Raw genomic sequence first — 11667 nt, forward strand, 5'->3', positions numbered from 1 at the left:
GTGGCCGAAGTCTCCTCAATCACGTTTTCCATGGAAGAAAATCTAATCTCCTAAAGAAGAATGAGAAGGAAAATTTGGAAGAAGTAATTCAATCCTTTAGAAATGGGGAAATAGGGAAAAGGAGCAAGTGGCGGTACACGACCGTGCGCCGCCCCCACCCCGTGCCCTAATTCCTTAAGAAGATGTGGATCAGGCCGTGTGATATCACACGGCCATGATCATTTCTCATCGCACGGCCGTGTCTGTGACACGGCCCAAACATCTTCTTTCACGGGTTTCTTCGCACGGCCATGTCTGGGACACGGCCTATTCGTCTTTCCCCTCGGGATTCTCTGCACGGCCGTGTCTATGACACGGCCTATACCTTTTTCTCCTCGGGAGATACCACACAGCCGTGTCTGGATGACACGGCCCAAACACTTCCCTTCTCTGCAACCTTTGCCTGGCCGTGTATAGCACACGGCCTGACTCTGTTTTGTACCTAACCTGAAAACAAAAATCAAAAACAAGTAAAAACCAACAAAATGAATTTACACTAGCTAAAAGAATTCAATCTGGAGGGCGAGGTTCAGAAAAATACAACCTTTGTACCTCTTCTATTTTCGTGCCATGAATATATTTTTTCAGTCGTTGACCATTTACCTTAATTATCCCAAAATCTTTGTTCCAAATATCTACAGCTCCAAAAGGATAAACCTTCTTTACCTCATATGGACCCGTCCACCTTGACTTAAGCTTCCCAGGAAAGAGTTTTAATTTTGAATTGAACAACAAAACCAAATCTCCCACATTAAAGTCTTTACGAAGAATGTGTTGATCGTGCCATTTCTTTGTCCTTTCTTTGTAAGATTTAGCATGCTCATATGCGTCCATCCTTAATTCATCAAGTTCGTTCAACTGAAGCTTCCTTTTCTCCCCTGCTCCTTTTAAATCCATATTCAAATTTGCAATTGCCCAATAAGCCTTATGTTCTAGTTCAACTGGAAGATGGCAAGGCTTACCATAAACTAATCGAAATGGGGTCATCCCTATAGGAGTTTTATAAGCAGTTTGATAAGCCCATAAAGCATCATCTAGTTTCAACGCCCAATCCTTCCTTGAAGTAGATACAGTCTTTTCCAATATGGACTTAATTTCTCGGTTAGATATCTCAGCTTGCCCATTAGTCTGAGGATGATAAGGTGTTGCTACTTTATGCTTCACTCCATATCTTCTAAGTAAGTTTTCAAACTGTTTCTCTATAAAATGTGATCCTCCATCACTAATGGCTGCCATTGGCACCCCAAATCTTGGAAAGATAATACTCCTAAATAATTTGATAACTGTTCTCGCATCGCACGTAGGAGATGCCACAGCTTCTACCCATTTGGACACATAATCTACTGCCACAAGAATATACCTATTCCCATATGAAAGAGGGAAAGGTCCCATGAAATCAATTCCCCAAACATCAAATAACTCAACCTCAAGAATGTAATTTAACATTGTTTCATTTCTTCTAGTTATATTCCCAGTTCTCTGACATTGGTCATAGGATTGAACAAACAACTTAGCATCCTTGAATAAGGTTGGCCAATAAAATCCTGCTTGAAGAATCTTCGTAATCGTTTTTGAACTACCCAGATGTCCTCCATAGGACGAAGAATGGCAATGAAACAAGATATCTCTAACCTCTTCTTCAGGTATACATCTTCGATAAATCACATCATTGCATTTCTTGTACAGGAGAGGTTCATCCCACACATAATTCTTAACTTCTGAAAAAAACTTTTTCCTTTGTTGATGAGAAAAATCCGGAGGTAACACTCCACTAGCAAGGAAATTCACAAAATCTGCATACCAAGGAGTTTTCACACTTGATAAGGCTAGCAAGTGTTCATCCGGGAATATGTCATCAATAGGCAAATCAACATCCACCTCATTTTCTAACTTTTGAGATATTCTAGACAAATGATCCGCTACTACATTTTCAGCTCCTTTCTTATCCCTGATCTCAAGGTTGAACTCTTGCAAAAGTAAAATCCACCTGATTAATTTAGGTTTAGCGTCCTTCTTTCCAAGTAGATACCGGATAGCTGCATGATCAGTATATACTATTACTCTTGATCCCACTAGATAAGATCTAAATTTATCAATAGCAAATACCACTGCCAATAATTCTTTTTCCGTAGTAGAATAGTTTACTTGGGCTGCATCAAGTGTTTTACTTGCATAATGGATCGCATGCAAAATCTTATTTCTTCGCTGTCCCAAAACTGCTCCTACAGCAAAATCACTAGCATCACACATTATTTCAAAAGGAAGATCCCAATCAGGTGCTTGAATGACGGGAGCTGTTGTAAGAGCACTCTTAATTTTATTGAAGGCTTCAATACATTCGCTATCAAAATAAAACTCAACATCTTTAATCAACAGATTAGTCAATGGCTTGGAAATCTTTGAAAAGTCCTTAATAAAGCGTCTATAGAAGCCAGCATGTCCTAAAAAACTCCTAACTCCTTTTATATTGATGGGTGGGAGTAATTTGTCTATTACTTCCACTTTTGCTGGATCTACCTCAATACCACGCTCTGAAATTTTATGCCCCAAAACTATCCCTTCCTTAACCATAAAATGGCATTTTTCCCAGTTCAACACTAGGTTTGTATCTTCACACCTTTTTAGAACAGTAGAAAGATTTGACAAACAAGAATCAAAGTCATTCCCATAAACTGAGAAGTCATCCATGAAAACCTCCATAATTTTCTCTATTAAATCTGAAAAAACTGTCATCATGCACCTCTGAAAAGTGGCTGGAGCATTACAAAGCCCAAATGGCATCCGACGATAGGCAAAGGTACCATAAGGGCAAGTAAAAGTAGTCTTCTCCTGGTCTTGAGGATGAATTGGAATTTGAAAAAAACCAGAATATCCGTCCAAGTAACAAAAATAAGAATGTTTAGCCAATCTTTCAAGCATTTCATCAATAAATGGTAAGGGGAATGATCCTTCCTTGTTTCTTTATTCAACTTCCGATAATCAATGCACATTCGCCACCCCGTCACTGTTCGTGTTGAAATTAGCTTATCATCTTCATTCTTGATAACAGTCATTCCTCCTTTTTTTGGAACCACGTGGACTGGACTCACCCATGCACTATCTGAAATTGGGTAAATAATCCCCGCATCAAGTAGTTTAATCACTTCCTTCTTTACTACCTCTTTTAAATTTGGATTTAGTCTCCTTTGATGCTCAATTGAGTTCTTGTACCTCTCTTCAAGTAAAATTCTATGCATACAGAGAGATGGACTAATCCCTTTTATATCTTCTATTGTATATCCAATGGCCTTTCTATGCAACCTTAACTCATCCAACAGTCTCTTTGTTTCAAACTCATTTAATTGAGCACTAATTATAACTAGATAAGTAGAATTCGGCCCAAGAAATTCATACCTAAGATTTGGGGGTAATGGTTTAAGTTCAAGTTGAAGTGGTACTATCTCTGGAAAAACTGACTCTTGTTCTATCAACATAGTCTCCTCCTCAGCCAAGCTTTCTTCTAACAACTCTTCATTGTCTAAAGACAGATCCTCCTCCTTATGATCACCAAGACATACCCCCTTTTCTGTTGAAAATGCTTTTTCACCAAATGTTTTTGATAATGATACACAACACCAAGGAAATAATGTTTGGAAATCACTTTGATTCAAGATAAGCCCTTTTTCAACATCATCCTTTCCTCCAATGATATCCATTGTCAAGAATGAACTATCTTGCTCTGCCCAATCATTGGAATTTTGCGTGATTCTGCCAACTATCTCAAAAGTTTCTTCTAGACTTTTTTTCAAAAATGATCCTCCAGATGCTAAATCCAGTTGATTCTTATTTGAGAAAGAAAGCCCAACATAGAACAAATGCATAATTAACCATTTCTCAATTCCATGATGTGGACATAACTGCAGAAGAGAAGAATATCTTTCCCAGGCTTGGTACAATTTTTCTCCATCCAATTGCTTAAAATTTAAAATTTGACTTCTCAAATAAGTAGTTTTCCTTGGAGGGAAATATTGGTCAAGGAATTTTTGCTCTAACTCATCCCATGTTCTGATACTTTGAGACTTTAGAGAATTGTACCATCTTTTTGCAGCACCCTTCAGACTAAAAGGAAAAGCAAGCAGCTGAATAATATCAGATGAAACTTCTTCATATTTCAAAGTACAACAATATCTATAAAACTCCATCAAATGGGAATAAGGATTTTCAATCTCTAATCCTCCAAACTGAGTTTTCTGAACCATGGAAACAAAAGATGGTTTCAGTATAAAATTTCTTGCTTGTATGTTAGGGTAAACAATTTCTCCCATTTGTTTTGCAGACTTCGGAGCTCCATAATCTCCTAGTGACTTGCACACCATGTTTAGATATTCTTGTTCTTCGATTTGCCTTTGCAGAATTCTTCTTTTATGGAAAGTTCTATCAATCTCAGGGTCAAAAGGAAAGAATTCCCCTACAAAGTTAGATCTTCGCATACACAAGAACAAGATAGCAGATAACAATTCGACACAAAAAGAAAATTAGAAGAATCAAAAATGCAGAATTGAATTTGTACAAAAAGAATTAACAAGAAGTGAAAGTTATACAAGAAACTAAAAAAAAACAGAAATCTAATGATTAGTTACAACTATGCAATATGAAAGGAAAATAAATGTTATGTTTAGTCTAACTCAGTTGATAATTCCTAATGTTATAGCGCAGTCCCCGGCAACGGCGCCAAAAACTTGTTACTCTCCGCAAGTGTACGGAAATGTCGCAAGTAATATAAAAGATTATCGTATCCACAGGGACTGGAATAAGCACTAGAAATGTCTCAATGCGAATTAGCTAAACAACTATCCAATTGTTTCAAAAGCAAAGGTAATCAAATCTAATATTAAAGATCAACAAACAAGAGTTTAGAGTTTTGGGTTATGATAAAGGAAGATTCTAGGAGTTTCAGTTTCTTTGTAAGATTTCTTGAATGTAAATGGTTCACCAATTCTTATCCCTCAATTGCCAAACATGTAGAAAGTTGCCGGTTCCCTCTTGCAATAGACAACCGGCTAAGGACTAAGAAATGTTTCTGATCCTGTCCGAACCAAGAGTCAGCGGACGCTGGGCACGTGGCGCTCTCTGCTGGATCCTCGAGTGCTCCTGCGAACCTGCAACAAAACCGAGCCGGGAGGGGTGCCCCGGCGACGGTCCTCCGACGCTCAAGTCAGGTAAGTGGTGGAGAAAGTGGCTGCCAAATTTGTATTATGCGTACCTTTGGAGAAGTAATAGCCTCTTTATATAGGACGGAGAAGGAACTGATGCACGCCCACCGAGGTGCGTACGTGTCAGCAACCCATACCACGGTATGCACTTGTCAGAGAGCTTACCTGACACCATGCTGCCACAGTCCGAGCATGTTCTTTGATGGGACGGCAGGACCACCCGTTGTCAGACTAGAAGTATGGCACAGCCATATGACTTGACGGCTGTCAGAAGATGTCCCCGTCTTTTACCCACCGTCTGACTGGGGTGCCCGGCCCGCCGGGCGGGCGATGAACGTCGTCCGGACGGCCTTGATTCTTTGCGTCGTCCGGGCGGCACCTCCTTCCGCTCGGTCATTACGCACTGCTTTATTTGAGCGTCGGACCCCTGGTCCCTACCAGGGTGCCTTTTACTATCAGATTTCCCCTTCTTCTGAGTCCGGTCGGCTCGCCCTTTTCCGGCGAGCCGGACCCTTTGACCTCCCCTCAGCGTTGACTCCTTATGGGGTTCCGGATTTTTACCGCCGGATCACTTGCCTTCCTCTCGAGTCTAGCTTGGATAATTACCCCCTGGCCGAACGGCTCAGGGTACACTTCGTCGAGTATCTTGGCTCGGATAATATACCCCCTTCCGAATGGTACGGGGCTTCCATTTTTAGAGCGCTTGGCGCCAATTTGATCCGTATACCTCCGGCCGAGCGGCTCGAGGCCTTCGTTGTCGAGCGCTTGGCTCGGAAAACCATATACCCAGCCGACCGGCTCAGGCCTTCGCTTCAGGCAATAACCTCCCTCTATCATCCTGAACAGCGCAGGGCTTTGGTTTCCTTCCTGCCACACTAGTATGCAGCCCGGCCGAACAGCTCGGGGTCTTCGATTTCGAACGCTGCTTATATTCTATACGCAGCCCGGCCGAACGGCCTGGGGTCTTCGGGTTCGAGCTCCCAGCTCAGATATAAACCTCCCGGCCGATCGGCTTGGGGGCCTTCGGTTTCGAGCTCCCGGCTCGGATATAAACCTCCCGGCCGATCGGCTCGGGGGCCTTCGGGTTACGATGATAATGCCTTATATTTGATCTTTTGACTTTTTATCTCTGCATTTCAAGTATTTAGTCGAAAAATGAAATACACAGGGTGATTTACAGTGATACACCTTTCACCCCGCCCGGTAAGGCTGGAGGTGGTTCGCGCTCCACGGCCTATCTAGCTGCCGTCCGTCCTCGTCCTCCAGATAATACGCGCCCGAGCGGAGCTTTTCGATGATTTTGAAAGGGCCTGCCCATGGAGCTTCAAGCTTGCCGACGTCGCCGACCGGCTTGACTTTCTTCCAGACAAGATCGCCGACTTGGAACGATCTGGGAATTACGCGCCGGTTGTAGTTTTGCTTCATCCGCTGACGGTATGCCATCAGCCGAACGGACGCCTTTGCCCTCTCCTCTTCTACCAAGTCCAGCTCCATGTTTCTTCGTTCGGCGTTGTCATCATCATAGCTCTGGATCCGGGCTGACTCAACGCCGACTTCGACCGGTATGACAGCCTCACCGCCATATACCAAATGGAACGGTGTGACTCCCGTCCCTTCTTTTGGCGTCGTTCGGATGGCCCACAAGACGCTCGGCAATTCATCCGGCCAACTCTCTCCCAAATGGTCGAGCCGAGCGCGCAGAATACGAAGAATTTCCCGGTTGGTGACTTCAGCTTGACCGTTGCTCTGAGGATAGGCCACGGACGTGAAATGTTGCTCAATGCCGTAGCTTTTGCACCAATTCTCTAACATCTTCCCTGTGAACTGCCGCCCGTTGTCGGACACTAGTCGGCGCGGGATGCCGAACCGACAAATGATGTGTTGCCAGATGAATTTTTTAACCATTTGTTCAGTGATCTTTGCCAGCGGCTCGGCCTCCACCCATTTGGAGAAATAGTCTACCGCCACTAGTAAAAATTTCCTCTGCCCGGTCGCCATCAGAAATGGACCCACAATATCCATTCCCCATTGATCGAACGGACATGAGATAGTTGATGCCTTCATCTCCTCTGCCGGTCGGTGGGAGAAGTTGTGATACTTCTGGCATGAAAGGCATGTAGATACTGTCCGAGCGGCATCTGTTTGTAAAGTTGGCCAAAAGTATCCGGCCAAGAGGATCTTCTTGACCAATGAGCGTCCGCCCGGATGACCCCCGCATGATCCTTGATGTACTTCCTGGAGGATGTAAGCTGAGTCCTCCGAGCTTACACATTTCAGCAAAGGGCGCGAGAAAGCTTTCTTGTAAAGCTGATCTCCGATGAGTGTAAACCGACCGGCTCTTCTTCTGAGGAGCCGGGCTGCATATTCATCGGCTGGTGTGGTGCCCGAACGGAGGAATTCTATAATAGGTGTCCTCCAGTCACTTGGAAACGCGAGGCCTTGCATCCGGTCGACATGCGCCACCAGCAGCGTTTTTTCAATTGGTTGCTGAATGGCGACCGGCGTTATTGAGCTCGCTAGTTTGGCTAACTCATCGGCAGCCTGGTTCTTCGTTCGGGGGATCTTCTGAATAAGCACCTCTCGGAAAGTAGCTTTGAGTTTTTCAAAGGCCTGAGCGTAAAGTTTGAGCCGAACACAGTTGATTTCAAAGGTGCCGGAAAGTTATTGAGCAGCCAACTGTGAATCAGAATAGAGTGTCACCCGACCTGCTCCCACATGCCGTGCTGCCTGCAATCCGGCTATGAGGGCCTCATACTCTGCTTCATTGTTAGTAGCTTTGTAATCTAGCCGGACGGATAGGTGCATCTTTTCTTCCTGAGGTGAGAGTAGTAATATTCCGATCCCACTTCCGAGCCGAGTGGAGGATCCATCCACATATATTCTCCACATAGCTTCCGGCTCTGGCCTTTGCACTTCGGTCACAAAATCAGCCAAGGATTGGGCTTTAATCGCCGAGCGGGGCTGATATTGGATGTCAAATTCACTTAATTCTGTCGTCCACTTGATAAGCCGTCCGGACGCTTCTGGATTCAACAGCACTCTTCCGAGTGGACTGTTCGTCCGGACAATAATGGTGTGAGCCAAGAAATACGGTCGCAGGCGCCGAGCGGCTAGAACCAAAGCAAAGGCCAACTTCTCGAGCCCAGTGTAACGAGATTCAGCATCTTTTAAAATGTGGCTTAGAAAATACACCGGCTGTTCTTCGCCGTTCGCCCTCACAAGTGCTGAGCCTACAGCATGCTCAGTTGACGACAGATACATATAAAGTGACTCACCCCCGACCGGCTTGGCTAACACTGGCAGAGAATTAAGATATGTCTTCAACTCTTCAAATGCTCGGTCACATTCTTCATCCCACTGGAACTTAGTGGCCTTGCGCAGGATCTTGAAGAATGGCAGGCTCCGGTAATCTGGATAAAGTAGTTATCCGACCGGTCAACCTTTGCACTTCTCTTGTATTTCTTGGGGGCGGCATGTCTTGCAGTGCTTTAACCTTGCTGGGATTTGCTTCGATTCCCCGCTCGGTCACTATGTACCCCAAGAAACGCCCTCCTTTAGCTCCGAACAGGCACTTTTGGGGGATTTAGCTTGACTCCATATTTGCGCAGCGTTCAGAAGGTTTATTCCATATCCTTGAAAAGATCGGCCGCTCGGACGGATTTGATAAGAATGTCGTCCACATAAACTTCCAGATTCCGCCCGATCTGCTCCTTGAACACCTTGTTCATCAAGCGTTGATAGGTGGCCCCGGCATTCTTCAATCCGAACGGCATCACATTGTAACAATATGTGCCGTCGGCCGTTACGAAGCTTACTTTTTCTTGATCTTCCCGGGCGAGCGGCACTTGATGATATCCTTGGTAGGCGTCAAGCATGCAAATTAATTCGCAGCCGGCCGTAGAGTCCACCAGCTGATCTATCCGGGGCAGAGGATAAAAATCCTTGGGGCATGCCTTGTTTAAATCTCGAAAGTCGATGCAGACCCTCCACTTGCCGCCCGGCTTGGAGACCAAGACTACGTTGGCCAGCCAGCTCGGGAACTGCACCTCGCGTATGTGGCCGGCCTTCAGAAGTTTTTCCACCTCCGCCCGGATAATGGCATTCTGCTCGGCGCTGAAGTCCCTTTTTCTCTGCTTCACTGGCCGAGCGTCCGGTCGGACATGCAATTCATGCTGCGCTAGGCTCGGCGAAATTCCAGGTAACTCATGTGTCGACCAGACGAAGACATCATGATTTCGTTGGAGGCATTGGATCAGCTTCTCCTTCTGTTCTTTCCCCAGATCAGAGGCGATAAAAGTCGTGGCCTCCGATCGGGTCGGATGGATCTGGACTTCCTCCTTTTCATCATAAATTAAAGCAGGAGGTTTCTCGGTTATGGCGTGTACCTCAATTCGGGGCGCCTTCCGAGCGGAACAAGCTTCTGCTCGGATCATCTCTATATAGCACCGCCGAGCTGCTAGCTGATCTCCCCGCACTTCTCCTACTTTGTCCTCCACGGGGAACTTTATCTTCTGGTGGAAGGTTGAGACAACCGCTCGGAATTCGCCGAGCGCCGGTCGTCCCAAAATGACGTTGTAGGATGAGGGAGAGTCGACCACCACGAAGTTTATTGTCCTGGTCCTCCTGAGCGGCTCTTCTCCCAGCGAGGTGGCCAGCCGGATTTGTCCGACCGGCTGAACTTCGTTGCCCGTAAACCCGTAGAGCGGGGTCGTCATGGGCAGCAGCTCGGCTCGATCAATTTGCAACTGATCGAACGCCTTCTTGAATATGATGTTGACCGAGCTCCCTGTGTCAACAAATATACGGTGGATGGTGTAATTTGCTATTACCGCTTTAATGAGCAGCGCGTCGTCGTGGGGCACTTCTACTCCTTCTAAGTCCCCGGGTCCGAAAGTGATTTCCGGTCCACTTGCCCGCTCTTGGCTGCAGCCGACCGCGTGGATCTGCAGCTGCCGGACGCCCGCCTTTCTGGCTCGGTTGGAGTCTCCTCCGGTCGGCCCACCAGTAATAACGCTGATCTCGCCCCGGGAAGTATTGCTCCTATTTTCCTCCTCCCGAGCGGACGGTCGTGACCGTTCTCTGGACGCCCGGCGATTCTCCTGCCTCGGAGATCGGTGCCGATCGGGAGTCTGCTGATGTCGCCCCTCGGTGCGGGTCCAGTCAGCTTCATGAGTCCTACGTCTCCTGTCGATGGGAGGCGACCGTCGTTCGGCTTTCCTGGGAACAGGATTGGACACAAAGGGAAGGCTTCGGCAATCCCTCGTGTTGTGCGTATCCGTCTGGTGGAAGGTGCAGAACATAGGGGTCCACCTCTTCTTTGGCTTGGGCCGAGCGGCAGCCACTTCTTGTACGTGCGATCTGGCTGCTGAGCGGTTTGCTGTTTCCGCTCGGCATGAACAAGTGCGCGCTCGGCTGGAGTTTCCTTTTTCCGAGCGGCTTGCGCTTCTTCCACATTTATATATTCGTTGGCCCGATGTAGCATGTGATCATAATCTCGGGGCGGCTTTCGGATGAGCGACCGGAAGAAGTCCCCATCCACAAGGCCTTGCGTGAAGGCATTCATCATCGTCTCCGATGTGGCCGTTGGGATATCCATCGCCACTTGGTTGAATCGTTGAATATAGCCTCGAAGCGATTCTCTCGGCTCTTGCTTGATGGCGAATAAGCTGACACTTGTCTTTTGATAACGCCGACTACTGGCGAAGTGGTGGAGGAAGGCCGTTCGGAATTCCTTGAAGCTCGTGATGGATCCGTCCGACAACCTCCGAAACCACCGTTGAGCCAATCCCGAGAGGGTGGTAAGGAAGACTCTACACTTTACTCCATCTGTGTACTGATGGAGCGTGACTGTATTATCGAACTTACCCAGATGATCATCCGGGTCTGTTGTTCCATTGTATTCGCCGATCGTCGGAGGCACGTAGTGCTTGGGCAGAGGGTCTCGTAGGATAGCCTCCGAAAATTGGCGATTGATCCGCTCGGGGGAGGAGTCCGCTCGGGGAGCTTTCCCCTTCCTGTCATCCCGCCTTGGCATTTCATCTGAGGAAGATCCTCTATCTCTTCGGGCTGGTATGGCTTCAGGGGTGCGAAATAAGGCCCGATGGAATGCGACGGTGGCTGGAGGTGCTTCCGCTCGGCCACCAGACGCAGATGTTGCTTGTTGCTCCGCCCGCTCGGCGGATGCTTTTTGTTTTTGCTCCATGAGTTTGGCGGCCCTCATCTCGACCAGAGCATCGAGTTCTTCTGTTGAAAGCGTCACCGTGTGTTGTCGTCCAGCCTCGTCCATTGTCTCCGATCGGATGCAGGAGCGTTTCCCACAGACGGCGCCAATTTGATCCTGTCCGAACCAAGAGTCAGCGGACGCTGGGCACGTGGCGCTCTCTGCTGGATCCTCGAGTGCTCCGGGGAGGGGTGCCCCGGCGACGGTCCTCCGACG

This window comes from Zingiber officinale, chromosome 7A (assembly GCF_018446385.1).
Source record: "Zingiber officinale cultivar Zhangliang chromosome 7A, Zo_v1.1, whole genome shotgun sequence".
Taxonomy (NCBI): domain Eukaryota; kingdom Viridiplantae; phylum Streptophyta; class Magnoliopsida; order Zingiberales; family Zingiberaceae; genus Zingiber; species Zingiber officinale.